The following is a 23,200-nucleotide window of genomic DNA, read 5'->3' on the forward strand; positions in this document are numbered from 1 at the left end:
GATGGCGGATAGAGAAGTCTTGTCATGAAGCTGTGCTAAGCAGCTTCATACAAGACAGGCACTTGTGCCCGCGGACCAACAGGATAAGAAAATGCTACACAGCAGCACTCAGGTTGTCACAGTGACATGTTCATATTTGAGTGCAAGTTGCAGATTTTTTAATCCTTTGTACTTCACTTGTGCTTTTTTTCCTCTTTTGTACAGGTCCACTAGATGTAACAGCTGCGTGCATTCACTACCATCAAGTCATCAGGAGCGTGTGTACCTCTATGTAAATTGTACACTATTGTCTAAGATGGAAAATCAGACATATAGTTTGCTGTAATGGTTCTGCCAATAAAAGTTTGCTTATATATTTTTATTTTCTTGCAAAGCTGGCATTGTATATGCAACAGGTCAACACAGCATATTACCTATAAATAGCTTTTTTCTACTTTTTTTTTGCAGGTGCACAATATTCACCAGCTATGAAATTGGGAGCATTGCTTCCCTTTAACATAGTGAGTGCAAAAAACACAAGAAAAGCACACGCACACAGCACAACAACAAAAAAAAAGAGATATACACTGGAGTTGTCTTTTTGTTTTTTGTGCTGTGTGACTTTTGCATGGAAGCCAAGTTGCACTGCATAGTTCATACGAAACACACAGGATGATTGTGCACTGTCTTGTGTGCCTTAACATTCTTACTTAGGAGTATTTTGTATCAGCTATGCAGCACAATTTGGCTTCCGTGTTAAAGAACCAACTAGCCTCCACACAACCGTTTGTTTTTTGCACTAACTACGCTAAGTATGTGCCAACTATGCCCTCAGTGAGTCTTATACACTACTCCTGTTTGATTGGGTGCTTAAAACTGTCAAATTTTAGGCACAGTATAGCTTTGCCTACAATTTTTATTGGCCATGAGCACAAGTGGACAGAGACAACAGCATAAAAAAATTCATGCTAAAGGGCAGCACTCCATAACAATCTAACGCTCCAAGTCCAGATTATGCTCTTTTGCAATAAACTCACATTAAATGCGCAACACACATTTATTGTTGTATTGTCTTTCACGTATGCTTTTACTGTTGCGTGGGTGATCAAGTATTGGGCTCCCGTACCTACACTGAGCATACTTTAAAGAATTTTAACATGTTTCAATGATCCAGATCACATTTTTGTATGCACTACACATGTTTATTTTTCTAGAACATCTGGGTATCTCACAGACATTGTGTTGCAAGACTTGTGCATATTACGTGGATGTTCAGTGAACATCTAGAAAAGGGCATTTGAATGTTACCTAAAAATGGCCTCGATGTCAATTCAAAGTTATTCATATTTTGTTTGAGTGAAAGAATACAGCACATTTTTATGGTGTATAACAGTGTAGCCCACCTAAATGTTAATGTAGCAGTGTAATTTGTATGCTCATTAAAACAGCTATATTAAGGCAGCCTGCTTAGATGCATGAAATGGGTATGAAAAGGTGGGACATATTTGAGGGATAAAAATAATACCAAGTTAATTTCACTACAATTGTTAAAACTTGCTGTTGAGGACTTGCCCAAGGCACCTAAATAAACTTTTCCACACCTTGTTTACATATTGACTATCACAACAAACACTGTTGAGCATGCAACAAATTTCAATTAAATAAGTAGTAACGTGAAAGCTCATTCATTTTATTAGACATCTAAAGGAAAAGCTACAAATTAGATCTGGTGTACAAATTAGATCAGAAAACATGTAAACATGCACAACTTAAGCATTTCATGATTCAGCTACTAGGAATTTATGGCTTTTTATTATCATTTTGCTGCAGGCTAAGGTCATATCACCCTGTTGTTTGGATGCTTCAGGCCACAAGTAGCTGCTCTAGGTACTTCAAATGCTTCCACCAAAAAGTGAACCCGTATGGCTTGAAGTGCTTTTACTCTGCACCAAGAAAAAAATGCGAACAGGCTCATAAATATCCATGCGAAAGTTACTGAACACTTCTTTCTCTAGGGTTTCAGAATTGGTAAAGCACACTAAACATACACGTAGAGCAAGATGTTATCCACTGACTGCACCACTTAACATCCTACCATGCTGTGGTGAAGCTATACAGTTGACCCATCCCTTTTCCCCTGCGCCTGACTGCAAGAAGCTCACCTCAATAAATAGGTCATCTGCAGAGTGTCCCAGATTTCTGTTTTGAGAATTCTTTGCATGTGCTAATGTTTCTCCAGATATTCAGCTTCAGTAAATTAAGAAAACTAGGCTAGAACATAGCACTGCTAACTGTCTAAGTATTCAATAGGTTGTGATGTTTGTGACATCTCGACACCTGCAAGCACGTGCGACCTTGCACACTCTCGTTTATCAAAGTGACGTTCCTATACCTCGTACCTCACAAGCTTGCGATTTCGTGCAAACTGTGACACACTCGTGTACACTCAACCCAGTTCTAAAGTGGGTGAAGTCTGCCCATAATGCTATAAAGCAGTGTGTGACTGTTGGTGGGATCGAATCTGTCTTCCAGCACAGTGGCCCAATGTTCTAACCATTATTCCACAATTGCACGCGTACTTCTCTCATGCCAAAGTCCCTCTTGGACAGTGGCGTACCAACTATTTCTCGAGTGGGGAGGCAAACTGCAAACGATCTCGCAACTCTCTGTCTCTCTCTCTGTCATTATATATATATATATATATATATATATATATATATGAACGAGAAGAAAGGGAACCGAGGGGGCCGATTTTTATTAATCGTATCATAAGAAGCCAACAAACATTGACACCAAGAACAACATAGGGGAAATTATTTGCCCACACTAATTGAATTAAAGAAATGATAAATTAATGGAAATGAAAACGGATGAAAAAACAACTGTCCGCAGGTGGGGAACGAACCCACGTCTTCGCATTACGCATGCGATGCTCTCACCATTGAGCTACCGCGGAACCGTTTTCCCATCCGCTTTCTGGGGTATTTATGTTTTACAACTAGAACTAACTCTGGGAGTTAGTTCTAGTTGTAAAACATAAATACCTCAGAAAGCGGATGGGAAAACGGTGTTAGTTCTAGTTGTAAAACATAAATACCTCAGAAAGCGGATGGGAAAACGGTTCCGCGGTAGCTCAATGGTGAGAGCATCGCACGCGTAATGCGAAGACGTGGGTTCGTTCCCCACCTGCGGACAGTTGTTTTTTCATCCGTTTTCATTTCCATTAATTTATCATTTCTTTAATTCAATTAGTGTGGGCAAATAATTTCCCCTATGTTGTTCTTGGTGTCAATGTTTGTTGGCTTCTTATGATATGATATATATATATATATATATATATATATATATATATATATATATATATATATATATATATATTTGGAATTACTATTACAATAAGTGAAAAAGCCTGGAAATGTATCTGTCAGTTATTTTTAGATTCACCAGACATAGATATATCTATAAATCATACATGGTGAACCATGGCAGCCTGAAATATTATTTAAATTTCCATTTATTTCTTGTAACTATATATGAAGTCTCAAGATGATGTAGGTATTAACAGCAGTGAGCGTCCAGAGGTTCCTGATCCCACCCAGTAGCACCGCAGGGCACGTAAAGAAAATCCCCATTTGTTACAGACAATTTTTTCTAATTAAACAAGAAATTGTACTTGCTGTTTAGGTCTACAGCACAAATGTATCGCTAGTTAAGGTAGTAGTATTATCGAGGTTATACACAATGAAGTACAATCAACATGAATGACTCTCAATATTCGCACAAGAAAAGACAGCAGATGTGTGCGACCTTGGAGAATTACAACCAAATTTCCAGCAAAGCTGTTTCTTTTGAACAGTTGAAATGAAAATTTCAGTTTCCTGTAATTATATCGCACTGTTAAAAAGTTGCCTGTATATGACTTTTCTGTTGGAAATCTGGCTTGCATGTAATGCTTTGGAGTACTTCTTGGAAATTAAAAAAAAAATTATTAATTCACTTAACACGTTACTTTGCCATAATGTTTATCATGGTGTACTACCTCCCTACTCATTCCCCCCCCCCCCTGCCCTCTCAAATTTTTGTAGATTTGATATCGGTTGAGTTCACAGTCCTCCCAGGTCAGTGGGATAAATTCTGCTTTGTTCGTAAAACGCCTTCAGAAAGCTCCAGATCACTTGCTTGCGTATTTTACTGCAACTATTATAATTAGTCCCCTGTCTGAAGTTTACTGACATAATGCCCATACTGCGCTGTTTATTTTCGCCAAATATAAACAATGTGTCTTGTTTAGTTCACCGAGGACATCGCTGAAACCAACTAGGAACGTTTTATGATGCATAAAAAATAGTGGGGAAAAATGATGGCTCAGTAATTATTTGCAACGCTTGTAACTAGACCATGAATGTAAAAATTTTGTCGCACATAGTACTTACTTTAACCCCCTCCTCTTTCGACGAGATATAATTTTGTTGTAACCAACAGCTACGTCGGGGCATTGGGAAGAACAGCTGAAAGCGGTCATATTATATGCTCTAACGCTTGAATAAGATTTTTTTATGAAGACTGTTTGACCCAACCCCATTTAACTTGCACAGAGAGTTTTCATAGCCTACCACCAATTTTCACTAAATTTGGTCTTGGTGGCGTTTACTGTTCCGTCAGGGCAGTGGGCTCAATTCTGCCCCACTCGTTAGATAGGCTCTAGAGGCTATTGCTACAAGCACTCTAGAGTGCTTGCATACGTAATTCATTGCAACAGTCCCAATTACCCATCTATTGTGAACTTTACCTCCAGATCAAACGTTACCTGGTCTTCAAAGTCACAAAACTGAAAGAAGCTACCTCCTTTAGTTCAATGAGGACACCATGTGAACTTGGTATATCACGCATGAAAAAGTTAAAGGCAAAAAATGAGGGTTCAATAAATATTCGTAACGCTTCTAAATAAGCCAGAAATGTTAAAACTCCGCGAGACATTGTAGTTAAAATGCTGCCTATTCCATAAAAGTATAAAATATCGGAAATGCAGAATTCTCTTGGGGACATTGTGAAACCTAGCATTGTCAAACCTAACAACAGCGTGATATTTCCTAATACTTGCTTACAGACAGTTTTTTAAAGCTGTACTTGATCAACATGCATTTACCACTGCACATAAACTTGGCGTGTTATTCCCCTTATGTTCGCACAATTTTACCTCATTTGTAGTTGTAATTATGACAGTGCAGCAGTCTATTCTATCGAAAAAGGCGAATTTAACCCACTCATCATACACATTGCCAATATATTGCCTATAACATGCCCCTAATTTTCCCCAGCTATAAACAAGATGGCATGGTTAGCTCACTGAGAACAACGGAGAAACAAACTACGCCCCTCGTATGATGCACAAAAACACATGAAAAATTGAGGGTTTAATAATTATCTGGAACACTTGCATTTAAAGCAAGAAAGGGAAAGTTTCGCTACTCATTGCGCTCAGAATTCTATTTTCACGGAATTTCAAGTCCGTATCTTGTGCAGTTGTTTTAGAAGTCTGGGAAACTATTAGACTAGCGGCACTATGACACCCTGAAACACTTCAACGAGTTGCCCTTTCTACAAAGGCTGTAATGAACCGAAATAACAATGCTCCGTACTTCGAATAAATATAAACACCGTGCTGTTAAATGTCGTGTATAACGCGTAAAAAATTGGGGAAAGAGAGTATTCCATAACTGTTTTTCGAGCACATAAGCAACCTCCACAGTTCAAGTTTTCGGTACACGTCACCAAAAAGTGGCCATTTCTTCAAAACATCAAATATATGCTGCTCTTGCTCCTGCCAGGAAACAAGTAATAGTGTAGCTCTTATTTACAAACGACCTGAAAATAAAATCGACAAAATTAGAAGTTGTGCTTCGAAAATTTCCTGCCATAAGGCACACCAAGGATTTCATGCCGCAAGGTACACCAATCGTTGGGCGTGAGTGAGTAAAAAACATTTATTGTGGCTATGTACAAAGAGAACGTTTGGGACCAGCCAGAAGGACCCGCCCCGTACAAATTCTAGGAGGGCTTCCTATTCCAGGACCCCTGTGGCTTTTGCGGCAGCCCAGTCTCGGTCCACCAGGGCACATTGGTCCTGTATGGTCGAGCGGCTGATTATAAATCTTTATCAGGACTTCTCCCCTCGCCCGTGGATTATATATGGCAAGCGGATTGTGTTTTCAAATACGGTTAAGTGGTCCCAAAAAACTGGGCATGATGCGAGTAGCACAAGCGGAAATTTGTTACGGCTAGAACAGTCCAGCTCCAGGCCTTCACAATGTGAGCGTGTATGGCGAATCCCATGTTTCGCCCGCTACAGCGCATCACAAGGAAGCACAAAACACAATCCTCGCTGCCTAAGCAGGGTATACATATAGCAAATAAAAGCATTATCTACATGGCCACTCTATTGCAAAATAAACTTTAGCTTCAGCTGTAGTTTTGTTGAACTTTCCAGCATGCAGCCGAAAGTGCCCACTTTCAAAAGTGTGTGTGTGGGGGGGGGGGCAAATGGCATACTTCAAACCCCCCACTTTTGACAGTAGGGAGGCAAGTGCCCCCCGGTAGCTATGCCTATACTCTTGGAAACATCTGGCACGTGCAAAACATGCCAGTTCTTTCATTCTTCCCTCTTGACAGCTAGTATTTTGAGATGCTGCGCTCAACTGCACTGTCTTTGCGATCAGGCCACATTTTCTGCTAGATCTTTCAAAGTGGTTCAAGTTCACCTATAACGCTGTCGCATTCAAAGTGATAAACTAACATCAGCCCAATAAGATTAGTGGGTCCTTGCAGCTGTTATGTGTTAACATGTCATGCTCATAATACGTCATGCTAATGTTCTACCTGTAAGTATGTCATGCTATCTCTTAATGTGTCAAGCACCTAGAAGTGACATTACCATGTTCTTTAGTTCCAGCCTGTCTGCATAACCATTTACCAGTCATGTATGTCGGCATTATGAGATAAGCTCACTATACTCGCACACCAATCTTAGCCTGCTCAAACTTGGTGGAGCAAGGTATTCCTAATTCATCAATGTATTAAAAACTCCTTCATCAAAATGTGTTCGAACTAAATCAGGTGTCACACTTTCACAATGGATAGAAGGGCGCGAGTGGAAGAATGGTAGTAGTGCTGTCACGATGCCACTTTGCCCAAGCGAAGTTTCATTAGAGCTAAAACCTAGCTCAAGCATGCCTAGTGCGTGAATTATAGCAGCTTTCACTGGGAAATACATGACAGGGCGCTTTGTGCAAGCAGAATAGACAAAAAAGCTGCCGCATCAGGTTGTAGGAAATGGCGTCACTGCAGGCAGGAGGCAGTGGCTTGATACAGAAGAAAATGGTTTAGCAAAGTATTACTCGGTTACATGGTGATGGAGCTAGCAAAATCAGTGGCCGAGTGCGCCTGCGTCTAGGGCGAGCTGCCTCGTTGTTCTCCGGTTACGGATACTAAGAGCTGAATACGTTGTACCATCTGGGCCGGTATGCCCCATACTATGGGAGAGCAAAACCTTCAGCAAGGGCATAGAGTTTCCCTACTAAACTGAGTAAAGGGACATCACTTACACCACGCATCGGCACAAATTTCAGTGCGAAAACCCAACGCGCGTAAATTCGACGTTACTTTGCGGTGGCGGCACCATGCACTTGTTGTTTGCGAGCAGCAATAACTATTCGTCATTACATGATTAGTGCAGATTTTCTGGGACGCAGTGCCAAATCCCGCACTAGAAGTGCTGTTTGCAAAACGTGCTACTTGTCCATCCAGGCGCTGAACAGTTATAGCAAGCCGAAAGCAGTCGCAATTGTTCAGATACAAACATTTTACAACTCGTCGTAACCTCAACGTAAAACTCACTGTCGAACACATCGTCGTTGAAAAGCATTCGGAAGCGATGCTCACGCTTGAAATTCAAACGACGCGCACAAGAGACGCGAACTCACGAACGTTACGATATGCTAGTACATAAGTGGATTAGATTGACTTGCAATGCTTGCCCGCATCTCTAGCTTACTTGAACAATGTGGTGTTTTACCGCTGTATTTAGTATATTTGATTTGTTTATTACTACGCGCCAGTACTGCAAGAAGCGGTGTCAAAGCGAAAGTTCTGCGAACGCGCTGCCGACGTTGCATATCCAATGCTCGGTCAGCTACGTACGCGGCGCCGCGCTAACGCCCATCGTACATTACGTTCCCTCTGGGTCAGTCATCGTTCACAGCTCTTCAACAAAAATTCCTGCTAAGCGCTTTTCCTGTGAGATAATCACACCAGACTCTTTTGTGAAGCGTAAACGTGAACGTACAGAATGAGTTTACAGAAGCATAATAAAACATCCGAAAAAGCGCCGGCTATGGCTGATGACTGGCGCTGCACGCTTCACAGCATGACTACCATTCATGCTGTAAAGGCTGCCATCAAAAGTAACATGCACAGTATTATTATTGACCCCAAAAAATCACCTATGCCTGTCAAGCTGCGAGTTCAGTATGAAGTTTCATTGCCTCTCTGCACAAAATTAACGCTTTAGTGCATGAAATTCTATCAGACCATGTGATCTTATTACAACTTCATGAAGCTTCACAGCCCTACACGAGCGTTGCGGTAAAGCCCTCGACAGGAGTAAGGCATCATGAAATCATATGAATGCATGCACAGTGCGCCTGTGCTCAAGGTGAACGTAACCATTTGCTACCGCTCCGCTCAAGTTTAAGTCTCAAAGCGTGAAATTCGGTCATATCGTGCGACATCATTAAAAATATGTCACACTTCACCGCACTATCTAAGCATTGCGGTAAAGCCCTCGATAGAAGTAACACATCGCGAAATCAAACGAATGCATGCACAGTGCGCTTGTGCTTAAGGTAAATGTAAGCATTTGCTACCGCTCCGCTCAAAGTTAAGTCTCATAGCGTGAAATTCGGTGATATGGTGCGACATCATTAAAATTTTGTCAAACTTCACCGCACTGCCCAAGCATTACGGTAAAGCCCGCGGCAAAAGTAGGGCTGCATGAAATCACATGAATGCACAGGCAGCGCTCTTGCGCGTGATGTGAAGTGAAAACATTCTCTGCCGCGCTGCACTAATATGCATCTCAATGATTTCATGTACTCACGCGCAACACTGCTGCAGGTGTCGACGGTATCATAGCATCTCCTATAAAATATGTGTATCATCTCTAATGTCTTCGCTCATATTATCAATAAAATATTTGAATCCGGAATTTTCCCTAGCAAACTTAAAATAGTCAGAGTTTGCCCGATTCATAAAGGTGGCGCCGACCATAGTGTAAACAATTTCCGACCTATATCAATACTACCTCTTCTGTCGAGACTTTTGGAAACTGTTCTAAATTCATGGCTGGAGGGTTTCTTAAGGAAATATGGTATTATCAGTACGGCAAAATATGGATTTCAAAAAAATCATGTGAGTATGCGCTTCTAAACATAAAACATAAAATACTGCAAAATATTGAAAAACGTTTATACGCGGTAGGTTTATTTCTGGACCCGCGTAAGGAGTTGACAGTGTAAATCATGTTGTGCTTCTGTCCAAACTTTATGACTACAGTATACGTGGTATGGCATTAGATCTGATGAGGAGTTCCTTAACTGAGGTTTTCTCTTTTATAAGCTCTGTTAAAAGTAGTAAATCCCAGGACACAGATGGTATTCAAATTGGACCTGTAAACCATGTCCTTGACATCATTTGTCCTGTCCTTACTCACATTTACAACTTGATTCTATCATCTGGTCAATTTCCAAAAGACATGCAAATTGCTCGAGCGCAGCCTGTGTTTAAAAAAGGCGACAAAAACTTGCTGGGCAATTATCGTCCAATTTCGATCCTACCAGTATTTTCAAAAGGCATTGAAAAAATCATTCACGCTAGAATAGTATCATATCTTGACAAAAATAATTTGTTAGGCGATTTCCAACATGGCTTTAGGAAGCATCGTTCCACCGAAACAGCTCTTTTAATTCATAAAGAAACAATTCTACAGGCATTCACCGATAAAATATTACTTATGGGAATATACATAGATTTTTCTAAAGCATTCGATCTTGTAAATCATAAAATTTTACTCGCTAAGCTGCTAGCTTATGGTATCCGTGGTATCGCCTTGGAGCTCTTTGAATCTTATTTACCGCATCGAGCACAATATGTCGAGTTGGAAAGGGAAAAGTCCAGTCTTCGGGCTGCAAGAGTTGGAGTTCCACAGGGAAGCATCCTTGGACCACTCCTGTTCATAATGTTTGTAAATGATATGCCAACAAGTTCAGTACGGGCAAAATTTATTTCTTATGCTGATGATACAGCAATGTTTATTACTGCTACGTCAGAGACTGAACTACAGCTTCAGGGGAACAGAGCGTTAAGAGAATTTAAAGATTGGGCTGATGCAAACTGTCTGCGAATAAAGGCCAGCAAGACAAAAGTTGTTGTCTATATGCAAAGAGGCAAAAAATTACGAAGTTCAATAAACATGAAAATAGGTACGGATCAATTAGAAATTGTTAACACAGTCTCTGTCTTAGGGGTAACATTCGCTAAAGATTTAAGTTGGAATGATCACGTAGAACATGTAAGTAAAAGCTATCATCTGCTGTAGGGACAATAGGTCGATTGAAATCCTTTCTTCCTGTTAAAATTAAAATTTTACTTTATAATACTTTAGTATTGTCAGTTCTGCAATACTGTAACCTCGTTTGGGGCACTACTAGCAAGGTAAACCTTATGAAATTGCATTTGCTCCAGAAAAGAGCAGTGCGATACCAATGTCCCTCGTTTATTTTCTACGACAAATCTGTTCTCAAAGTTTGAAATCTTGCCTGTATTCTTTTTATACAACCATCGTTTACTTTTGAGCTACAGGTCGTAATTGAAGTCTAATAAATCTATTGTGTTTTCTCTGGCCGATTTAAAAGCAAAACGTAGCATCCGCACGTGATACTAGGCATAAAGAGGAATGGCACGTCCGCACACCTCGGACCAATTACGATAAACAATCATTACCACTTACAGTACCCATTCTACTTAATCAACTCGCACAGGAAGACTTTGATCCTTTATGCAATTCCAATAACGAAATAAGACTATTCAGTCAGTTATGCCAAATAGACTAGTATGTCATAAAAGTTTTGTTTACATATTGCAGTCATGAGTGCGTGATAGCACACCTGTACATACGTGTATATAGATCTGTGTGCATTGCTTGTGCATATGGTCTGTATCTGCATGCATGTATATAGGTATAAATGCGAAATTCTATGTGTATATAAGTATATATGTCTTTGTGTAATTTTATACTAGATTTTATTTTTGTTGAAAGTGCATTTTGTTTCCAATATTACTTTGTTGCAAGTGTTGCATTTTTCGTGATGTTTCTGCAGTGCTCTGCTGTCAAACGTATAAGGGGGCGGGACCCTCGTCAAGCTGTACCTCAGCTTTTAGTCCTGTCTCCTCTTTTTCAATGTGAAAAGAAATAAAAACCATTCATTCATTCATTCATTCATTCATTATTATCAGTGTGTTTCAATTAATCAGGCGACTTCCTCACTTCTCAAAATACACACTGGCGTACCACAGGGATCCATACTTGGTCCTGCATTATTTAACCTTTATTCTAATGACCTTCCAAGCATTTCTTCCTCACCTAATATCATAATGTATGCGGATGACCCCAATCGTTTCTTTGCAAATTATTCCCTGCAATGCATAGAAAAAGAAATGAATGATTACTTGAATTTATTATCTGAATGGCTGTACATAAACAAACTTCAATTGAATGTCAACAAAACTAAATATATATCATATTTAAACCAATAAATAAGCCATTGCCTGTTAATATCAATGTTATATTTCAAGCAAAGAGGCTTGAACAAGTAGCAACGCAAAAGTTTTTGGGGGTATGGTTTCAGGAGAACTTCGCCTGGGGCAATCATGTCAACAAGCTGAGCAACGATCTTAGTAAAGTAGTAGGCTGTATGTATAAAATTGGTGATATAATACCATTATGGCTAAAGAAAGCAATGTATTATGCCCTTTGTTACTCGAAGCAAACTTATTGTACCTTGATATGGGGAACGACAGCAAAAAAGTATGAGAAGTTACTAAACTTGCAAAAATGAGTAGTCCGAATTTTTGAAAACTACCATGATGAGCTGCGAGACTTACCCACACTGAATATTTTAACACGAAAGTGTTTTATGCCGGGGTCCACCAAGACTTCACTGACGTATTTCCGTCACGGAAATACGTCATAGAACATAATACAAAGAAAGAAACCAGAAGAAAAAGTTCCACAAACATGCAAAATTTAGAAATCGAACCCACGACCTCTCGGTCCGCGACGATAGATCGCCGAGCGTTTAACCCATTGCGCCACAAACGCATTTGCAGAGAGCTACACAGACGCGCCTTATATATCTAACACTCCTCCGTGTACCCGCGCTCTTGCTCGGGGCGGTGCCGCCGCCTACGAGCAGAAAAGAGAAGTACTGCATTATGACACTAACGCGCACCGACAGTGAACGCTTCGGTGGTCTCAGCACTACGACGCCTCGATGCCAGCATTCGAAGGGACGCTGGCATCAAGAAGCACTACCAACGCCACCTAGGTGGCGTTCATCGTACTCAGCACAGTGGAGCGTGGCCTCCGCAATTAGCTCTGAAAATGTTTCTGAAGTTGATCGCGGAGGCTGCAATTACGACGCGCTGTACGCGCTGATTTGACTCGGTGACGATTCAGTTACGTGCTTTGTCTTGCGCGTTGTATTAGTGTGTCAGTTACGTGCTTCGTCTTTCGCGTTGTGCTAGCGTGTGCAGCGTAGTGCAGCTTCCATATGCACGACGGTTGCTCATGGTCATCGACGTTGGTAGTCGTGATGGAGGAGACGTGCCACCAGGCGTCAGCGTGGGTGCATCAACGCCTAAGGGCGCTTTAGCCACAAAACACCAATAGACATTATATATCAATGTGCAATAAACATTACACTACTTCTGTGAAGACACGTTTCACTTTCGTGTTCTATACCGATTCCTATATACGAGGGATCAACCACATTTTTTAACAAACATTCATTGATCCAAGCAAATCAAGTTTTCTATTATAGATTACTCTTACATATAAAAAAACACAGACTCCATGTTGTCAGCCTACCCATTTCTCCTCCTCTATACCCATTACACAATAAAATCAGAACAACACCATTTACGCGTACAAACTATGGACGTCAGGATCTGAACTATCAAATACCTAAGCTACTAAACATCATTGAACAAAGAATTGATTTTTATGCACCCCATTTTAAAGAATGTATGAAAACCTTTCTCTTACATTCTCAAATTCATTATAAATAAAACGCTATTGCACTAACATTTTGTTATGCACTGTATATGTATGTTTCTATCTGCACTGTAATGTGAAAGTACATACCAATAATTTTTTTTCAAGCATAGAATGTATATTCATGTAGTAATTGTATAAATCTATCTTGTTTATTTTGTATTTTCTACATTGTACTCACACATTTTTTGTGCTGTATTTGCTTTGAATATGTTTGCCGAACGCGCTTAGGAGCAAGAGCCTCTGTCAGGCCACATGGCCTTTACCTCTTGTTCCTCCTTCTGTAACAAAGAAAGAAATAAACTTCAACTTCAAACTTCAACTTCAACGTGTCTTTTTCGGGCAGACCATGTGATGTCACTACAACTCCGTCAAGCTTCACAACACTACACAAGCATTGCCATAAATCTTGCAGCAGAAGTAGCTAAGGTGTTAGTAAACTTAATAAAAACATCGGCAGCACCCCAAGCGCACTGGGTGAACGCAAACATTCATTCTCTCTTTGCACAAAAGTCTGTGCATAGCTGTTTGGAACGAAAGAATTGCTGAGCAGTGCGATATTACGTATATCAACATTTACACACTTCACTGCAGCACTGAAGGGTTCTAAAGCCAGTGTGCTATAGTTAAAATACAAAAAGAAATAGTGAATCGATAAAAAATTATTTTATTCATGAGACGAATGAAAATATTCTATGCCTTACTGCACACAATTCACAGCACTGCATAAAAAAAAACTGGAAATTTCAAGGAGCCCCTAGTAGATATATGCAACTTGCAGATAATAGCATGTATGCTAAAGACAGCACCAGCTGTCAAAATTAAGACATATCCCTCAACTCCTTACGGTCTGTCGCTCCCTTTGTTCCCAAGTATGCAAAGCACTGCGAGCTCTCTCTGCTGCAGCCTTCTTGGCGCAACGCCCCTCTGTCACTTCGCCAGAGCCATTGCGGAGAAAAAAATAAGACACAAACAGTTTTATACCCAAGCTTGATATCACAAATCACCATCATCTGGGTGCCCCAATGCTGATGTCAAGCAAGCTCCACCTCTCCAACTGCTCCCTGCCTCCAAGCAGTCATACTGCACATTTTTTGCTTATAATATAAGCAGAGAAGTTATGAAGCTAAACATTTCGGCAGAATTACCTGTCTGGTTGGGAAAATTAAGACTTCGAGATTGACTCCAACCACATAAGGAAATTTACTAGCTCGACGTTTCGGAACCAATTCGGCTCCTTCTTCAGGGGGTATTCTTCGGAGGTGGCGGTGTGCCGCTTTTAAAAGGTCCATAGTAAGAAAGGAGAGGAAGGGGGAGAGAGCGTCAGGGGGGGCGACACTTGACGGGGCGCCTGTTCTTGACAGACGAAAGGGGTGGCGGGGGGGGGGAGGGGGGCTTCGGCGTCACTGGTCGGCTGGGTTGTCCGATGTTGGGAATGCGTTGACGAGGGGCAGGGGGGGGGGGAAAGGGGACGAGATGTTTTGGTGTTGCTGACCTAGAGCAGGGGTTCCTTTCTTCCCTTCGTCGCGTCTGCAAGGCCATGAATTATGCGCATAGTTCATAAGCCCCATGCATTCAATGATGATAAGTGACAGTGCACTCATGCACTGAAACCTTAGCTTTTCATTGTTGCAGTTTCAATATTAAATATACAGGCTTGAATACTGAAATTTTCTATCGAATTGATACAAATATTCAAGAAAAATTAGCCCTGAATATCGAATCAAGTAGTGAATATTTCCTATTTCTAAAATTGTGAAATGAAAAATGCAGTAGAGTCTGTTCGGCAACAAAAAGCTCGGTAGCATTGTTGGATGCGTGTAATGCCGTTAACAACTAGATTTCAGGTCAACTAATAAGCTTGTAAATGAGAAACAAGGGAAAGTACGATCATATCAGGTGCACGGTGACACTAATAAAAAAATTAACAGCATGTCCCAAACACATGTAGTAGACTATAGTAGAGTATATAGCTCATTGAAGGAGCTAAGGACAATACTGCAGTCCCACATATCATTTTGAAGGAATCCAAACATATGGTGAGATTGACCAAACAATAAATTGTTTGTATAATTAGACACATCAAATGCAAAGTCTGACCAAGGCAAGACATGCTTACACAACTATATAGCACAAATGACCTCCTTCCTATCTTTGTTCACAAACTGGATCATCTGCACAACAACCACCGTTCTCCTGCACCAGAATCATTCAACGAGTCTCCATTTATATCAGTCCTTCTCCTTCAAGAACTGTTGTTATCCCTTATAGTATTTGAAGAAAACAAATACACTATTCGACAACTTAATCAAATGTTGAATTCTCGAATCGAATATGAATTGAATAACAAAGACTATTTGATCCATAATCGAAATTTTGAATATTCGCACACTCCTATTATGAAATCTAAGATTGGCTGTATATGTGAGGTTATGTGACTAAATTTACAGCTTCCATTGATTTCTCTCCACCGGGCGGTCAGATTATCCTTTGGTAGCTGCTTTGGCCCTCAGGAGTGTGTTCTAGACAAGTGTGTTTTCCTTTGTGCTTAGGCACAGAGGATGGCCTGTCTGTCATGCCAGATGGTGCCCTGCTTGTCTTCCCTCACAGCCACTAGTTGTGGACGGTGGTGGCAATTGATAAAACTAATGCATACAATAATGCGGAACATAATCTAGGTAATTTTTGAAACATGGAAGACTTCTGTCTACCACAGCAGGCAACAAAAATGGTACACATATTTTTGTGTCTGAGAGTTAACAATTTCTGCACATGTGGATTGTTTTCATATTGGATCCTAACTGTACTTTAAACCACAGTGTGCCTCATGGCTCTGTTCATGATATGCAATGTAAACAGCTACAAAATGCTCTTGTACTCACTGAATATGTACACACTGTTGGTTCCCAACTATCAATAGGAAAGTCCTGCTAAATTCATGTTACTAACAATTAAGACAGGGCAAACTAAGGTCAGTCTTTGAAATTGACTTTGAGCTAGGAATCAACCAATCAGTCATAATAAAAACAAAAAAGTTACCTCTCTTTAGCCTTGAAATACATCATTCAGGTTCAGGCTTGAACTGGCCTAAGCCAGTCTTGACGTCATCAGCCTTGATTCTGCACTTAGTATGCAGAATTGAGCCAAATAGTGGTGGAGCTCGCATTGAGGTGACACACCAAATCGCAACTTTTGTCATTTAGCCATATGTATCGCCTATCAAGCACAGTTTCAGTGACTGTGTGCTCAGCAATGGGCTAGACTGGATGTCACCATCCGAGAAGTGAGGGCAATAATGGACTGAATCCTGCCTTATCTCAATCCAGATACTTAAATTGCATGCCCAGCTTAACACAAATATGGAACTTCAAAATTATTTTTCCTTTTTCTGCGCACACCCGTCCATTTGACACAAAGAAAAGGCATAATGCAAAACTGAGAGACACTAATTATGCAGACTATGAGATCCTGCCACACTAAATTACCTAGGAAAGTTGGCAAATATTCTAGACAGCATAGAAGAGAAGAAAAACTGAGATAAGGAAACTATGGGCAGGCTAGTGTGTACTTTTGGGCTCTCATTTATTACTGTAAGAATATTCTAGGTTCATATGTGATGTCATTGTGATGAGAAAAGAAAGAAGTTAAGCGAGGTTGTCAGCTGCTATGGGGTGTGCTTTATTAGAAAGTATAGGCTGCGTTAGTACCTGTGCGGGTAAACCAGTGTGTTCCCTGATCAGTGAAGCTATTTTAGCATACAATAGCTGCCTTGAGGCTACTTATATTGCTTCAATTGTTGGGCGAAGGTATCTTGCTTTCTTAAAACAATTTTCACAGGGAAGTGCTGCATACTTATAAGGTGCATATGATATTGTTACGGGGAAAAGGAATAAGAAATGTATTTACAGTGTATTTACAAGACCGGCAGCGGCTGACAAGATCATAGTAAGCACGCGAAGTCCCGAGCTTCGTCTTCTTCAAGTGCTCTCAAAACGTCTTCTTCATCGCTCTGTCACATGACCCCCGGCGGCTGAAGCACCGACCCGGTGCTGGTTAGGAGGCGTTCGAGTGATACGGCTTAAGACGCGCGACGTGGACTACGTCGGAACGAGGCTGAGCCACGGTGGGGTCAAGAGGGGCGATTTCGTAGGTGACGTCGGTTACTTGACGCAAGACGCGGTAAGGACCAGAGTAGCGTGAAAGCAACTTCTCCGAGAGGCCAACGCGTCGCGACGGAGACCAAAGGAGAACCAGGGCGCCCGGTGTGTAGTGGGCGTCACGATGGCGGGTGTCATATAAGCGCCGCTGATTTTCCTGCGAGTCCACAAGTCGACGTCGGGCAATATGGCGTGCCTCTTGTGCCTGGATTATGGCGTCCCGGGCGTACTCTGATGTGAAATACAGGCTATCAGGCAGGAGGGTGTCGAAAGGTAGCGTAGGGTCGCGGCCAAACAAGAGGAAGAATGGAGAGAAGCCTGCGGTATCGTGGCGAGAAGAATTGTAGGCAAAGGTAACGAATGGTAATGCAACGTCCCAGTCGCGATGGTCAGCGGAGACATACATGGATAGCATCTCAGTGAGGGTCCGGTTGAGACGCTCGGTTAGACCATTCGTTTGTGGATGGTAAGCAGTAGCAAGTTTGTGTTTAGTCGCGCACGAGTGTAGAATGTCATTAACAACTTTCGAAAGAAAGTAGCGGCCTCGGTCGGTAAGGAGCTGTCGAGGGGCACCGTGGTGAAGGATGACGTTTTCTAGTATAAAATCGGCGACATCGGTTGCACAGCTTGTCGGAAGAGCCCGTGTGATTGCGTATCGGGTGGCGTAATCTGTTGCTACAGCAATCCACTTATTTCCCGAAACAGACGTAGGAAAAGGGCCTAAAAGATCAACGCCTACACGAAAGAATGGTTCTGAAGGCACGTCAAGTGGTTGAAGGCGGCCAGCAGGGAGCGTGGTCGACTTTTTTCGTCGTTGACAAAGGTCACACGCAGCGACATAACGGCAGACGTCACGGTAAAGACCAGGCCAAAAAAAGCGCCGACGAACGCGGTCGTAAGTCCGTGACACGCCAAGGTGACCGGCAGTCGGCACATCATGAAGCTGGGCGAGAACAGTCCGGCGCAGATGCGAAGGGACAACTAAGAGTCGGTCAGGGCCGTCAGGGCGCATGTTACAGCGGTACAAGATGCCATCGTGGAGTTCAAACATTCGAAGGGAAGGGTCGGGCGTCGTTGAAGTCAGCCGTTGAATAAGGTCTTTTAAGAAGTCGTCCCGGCGTTGTTCCGCTCCGATATCGTCAAAAGCACTCAAAGAGAGAACGGTGACAGGAATGCCGGCCATAGAAACGTCAGGTGGGTCGACAGGATGGCGCGACAAGCAGTCCGCATCTTGGTGTAACCGGCCTGTCTTGTATACAACTGAGTAGTTGTATTCTTGAAGGCGCAGAGCCCATCGGCTAAGGCGCCCAGAAGGATCTTTCAGAGATGAAAGCCAACACAGAGCATGGTGGTCAGTAATGACTGTGAATTGCCGGCCGTACAAATAGGGGCGGAATTTTCCCACTGCCCAAACGAGAGCCAGACACTCGCGCTCAGTGATGGAATATTTGCGCTCAGCAGGGGAAAGAAGGCGGCTGGCGTAAGCAATAACACGGTCTTGTCCTTGTTGTTTCTGGGCCAGGATAGCTCCAATACCATGGCCGCTGGCATCGGTACGGACTTCTGTTGGAGCTGACGCGTCAAAGTGAGCGAGAATGGGAGGGGAAGTAAGCAGCCGGATCAGCTCAGTGAAAGCACGAGCTTGCTCACAGCCCCAAATGAAGGCAGTGTCTTTCTTGAGGAGCTGAGTAAGAGGGCGTGCAACGTCCGCAAAATTGCGGACAAACCGACGAAAGTAGGAGCAGAGGCCCAAGAAGCTGCGAACGTCCTTGGCGCACGTGGGCACGGGAAAGTCTTTCACTGCCCGGATTTTATCTTGATCAGGACGGACACCCGAAGAATCGACGAGATGTCCGAGCACAGAAATTTCACGACGACCGAAGTGGCATTTGGACGAATTGAGTTGTAGCCCCGCCCGACGAAAAACAGATAGGACCGTCGATAGGCGTTCGAGGTGCGTCGCAAAAGTGGGAGAAAAAACGATCACATCGTCCAAGTAACAGAGGCAGATGGACCACTTGAAACCGTGTAGGAGGGCGTCCATCATTCTTTCAAATGTGGCTGGGGCATTACATAACCCGAAAGGCATGACTTTGAACTGATAGAGCCCGTCGGGAGTAATAAAAGCCGTTTTCTCACGGTCCATGTCATCGACGGCAATTTGCCAGTACCCGGAGCGAAGGTCTATGCACGAAAAATATTGTGCTCCATGGAGGCAATCAAGGGCATCGTCAATGCGTGGTAGCGGATAGACGTCCTTCTTGGTTACCTTGTTTAGGTGCCGATAATCTACGCAAAATCGCCAACTGTTGTCCTTTTTCTTAACTAGGACAACAGGGGATGCCCATGGGCTACAAGAAGGTTCAATGATGTTACGAGAAAGCATCTTATCAACTTTGTGTTGGATGATGTCTCGCTCGGTAGGAGAGACGCGGTAGGGTCGCCGATGGATTGGGCTCGCATCCCCGGTGTTAATGCGATGTTTCACAACAGATGTTTGTCCGAGAGGACGGTCTCCAAGGTCGAATAAGTCCCAGTACGAGGCAAGGAGGCAACGTAGTTCATTGGCACACTGGGGCGGAAGGTCGGGCGCGATCATTTTCATTAGGGCATTCAAGTCTGAAGGGGCAGGAGGCACAGCAAGAGTTGCACACGAGGAGTCGTCAGCATTTAAACCCGAAATCTGGTAGTCTTCGGCCGGCGTGATTTGCGCAAGTGATATGCCGCGCGGGAGAACTTGTGCACTAAGTCCAAAGTTCACTAGCGGAAGACAGGACGTGTTGTCCGTAATGGTAATGACGGTGTGAGGAAATGCGACGTTATGCGAGAGCAGGACATCCGGATTAGGAGATACGATGTAGTCACCGTCTGGAATGGGCGGAACGGGTGAAACACCTATGTAGGTAACGGCAAGGTGAGGGAGGCGAATATGCTCTGTGGAACATAGCCGGATCGGAGCACTATCGGGGGGATCAATAGCAACAGGTAGAGCGAGTTGCACAACACCAGCAGAACAGTCTATCAAGGCGGAATGAGCTGAGAGAAAGTCAAGTCCCAGGATTAGGTCGTGAGGGCAGTGTTCTAGGACATAGAATAAAACAGAAGTATGATGATCGGCGACACTCACACGAGCTGGACACATGCCAATAACGGCCGGCGTTCCCCCGTCGGCGACTCGGAGCACAGGCGACGGGGCAGGAGTGAGGACTTTCTTGAGACGATGGCGAAGCTGAGCACCCATGACAGATACGTGCGCGCCAGTGTCAATCAGAGCCGTAACAGGTACACCATCCACGTTCACTTTGATGAGGTTCCGATTTGTAGGCAGGGTCAGAAGAGGATTTTGGCGTCGGGGCGGTATAGCAGCATCACCTCTAGGTGCTGCACCTGTTAGTTTTCCGAAAGCGTGCGCCGGAAGGAGCTGGGCGACGGTGACCGACGCGATGGGGGCGAGCGGGAGGAGCGGCGATGTGGCGAAGGAGAGCGGCTAGAGCGGGCGGGCCGAGAGGAGTCGCCAGGAGTTACTGGTTGCATGCGCGGTGGGAAGCGAGAAGCAGCATGAGGCGGGCGGTCGGATGGCAGATAGGGCCAAGGGGTCGAATTCCACGAAGAGCGGCAGTGACGTGAAATGTGACCGATACGGCCACAAGTGAAGCATATTGGCCTGTCGTCGGGAGTGCGCCATTCAGTCGGGTTGCGATACCGCGGAGGGGCATTCATGTTGCGAGGGCGCATGGCAGAGGCGGACGAAGCGTAGTCAGGCCGATTAACGGAGCAGACATTCATCAAGCCAACGTTGGCCAATTCCTGGCGTACGACGGTCTGGATCAGGGAAACGGTGGACTGGCAATTGTCGGAGCCAAGGGTTGGGGTTTGGATAGGAGATGCGGCCTCGATTTCACGCCGGATGATGTGGACGATGTCATCAGAGCGATTGGGTGTGGGCAGACTGCGGAGGTCTTCGCAGGTGGACGTAGCAGCCGTGTTGGGGAGGCGGGGAAACGGGTGGGCAATGCGGCGGCTCTTGGCTTCTTCAAACCGCCTGCATTCGGTAATGATGGCTTGTACAGTAGAAGAATTCTTAAAGACGAGGAGGTGAAAGGCGTCATCTGCTATGCCCTTAATGACATGTGCGACCTTATCAGCTTCGGACATTCTCGGATCCACTTTGCGGCACAGAGCGAGCACGTCCTGGATGTATGTGAGGTAGGACTCAGTGCACGTCTGGACACGCGAAGCGAGGTCTTTTTGAGCGGCGCGCTGACGTCCAACAGGCTTGCCAAACAAATCCGTGAGCTTCTGTTTACAAATGTCCCAGGTGGTAAGTTCCTCTTCGTGGGTCTGAAACCAGACGAGTGCCGTTCCCGCGAGATAGAAGATCAAATTAGCCAGCATGGCGGTCTGGTTCCAATGGTTGCTCTTGCTCACCCGCTCATATAGTTGAAGCCAGTCTTCAACATCCGTGTTGTCAGTGCCGGAAAAGGTGCCGGGGTCGCGCGGTTGTGCCAGAATGACGGTTGGCGTGGGGGTCGACGAGCCCGAAGCATCCTCGCCTTGAGCTGGCATGGTAGATGCAGCCAAGGAGCGCCCGCTGCGTAAATCCGTCTTGAACTTGAGCCCGCAAACTCCACCAAAAATGTTACGGGGAAAAGGAATAAGAAATGTATTTACAGTGTATTTACAAGACCGGCAGCGGCTGACAAGATCATAGTAAGCACGCGAAGTCCCGAGCTTCGTCTTCTTCAAGTGCTCTCAAAACGTCTTCTTCATCGCTCTGTCACAATATCTAAGGCAACATGTAAAGCTTTATTTTAATAGTAAAGCCTTAGCCATCACTACCATCTGTGCTGTAACCTGATATGGCAGTACCACGCTTACACTTTTAGACGTTGTTTGCAGCTAAGCATGCCGGAATGCCGACAATTTTTTTTTTCTTTCTTAGAAAATCTCGGTCACAAACCTGTCTCATGTACTGATGAAGTTAAAATTGTCATTGTCCAACATCTCCATGCTACTTAATATGAAAACTAAGATTTCAGCTCCATATATGTGCCAGGTGGCACGTGTGGTACCTGAGCACTAAAGAAAGGAAACTCAGGGCTGCCTTAATAATCACCAAAAATCTCTTGCGTATTCTTCTAGTGAACTATTCAAACATTAGGTTACGTTCACATACTTCTCCATAGCTTTTGACTGACAACATTCCTTCTACTTTATTCAACATAATGGTTTCAGGAAAGACCTTTCGGCTGTCACACAACTAGCCATGGAACTTCACAGCTTTGAAGAGTTGTGAATAAATCAGGGTTATTATTTCTGATGTTTAATAGTACAAGCGCCTGGAATGACACAAGAGTGCCATGAATGTTTCATGATGCATACAATAATTAAATATGGATTGCTATGAATAATAAATATTGGCTGTATACAGGCCTAAAATTACTAGCTGTATAGGAGCCTAAAAGATATATACTGACAAAATTACAATCCTATAAGTGATGTTTGTGCTTACTAAAATGCATGAGGAGATGAGAAAAAACATTTGAACTGGTGTGGTCTTTTACCAAGCACTCTGGGCCTTGCCATAGCCCTTACACACAAGGGTCTGGAAGCCAGTGCTCCATGTGTACTGCAGCATTGCAGCTTAAGCCTCCAACTGGAGGCAATGCTATGATTT

At 43.4% G+C, this 23,200-nt stretch overlaps 1 protein-coding gene and 1 long non-coding RNA gene across 2 annotated transcripts in view; both read right to left on the reverse strand.

The window, feature by feature from the left end:
* Nucleotides 1-23,200, reverse strand: part of LOC119465109 (WD repeat and HMG-box DNA-binding protein 1-like) — a 546,382-nt gene that overhangs the window by 131,511 nt on the left and 391,671 nt on the right. The window lies entirely within an intron of this gene.
* Nucleotides 1,448-13,699, reverse strand: LOC125940041 (uncharacterized). Its single transcript, XR_007463262.1, has 3 exons — nucleotides 13,548-13,699; nucleotides 11,675-11,727; nucleotides 1,448-1,922 (listed from the first exon to the last, which is right to left on the reverse strand). It is a non-coding gene; the product is annotated as an uncharacterized LOC125940041 (long non-coding RNA).

The sequence above is a fragment of the Dermacentor silvarum genome, chromosome 9 (assembly GCF_013339745.2).
Source record: "Dermacentor silvarum isolate Dsil-2018 chromosome 9, BIME_Dsil_1.4, whole genome shotgun sequence".
Taxonomy (NCBI): Eukaryota; Metazoa; Arthropoda; class Arachnida; order Ixodida; family Ixodidae; genus Dermacentor; species Dermacentor silvarum.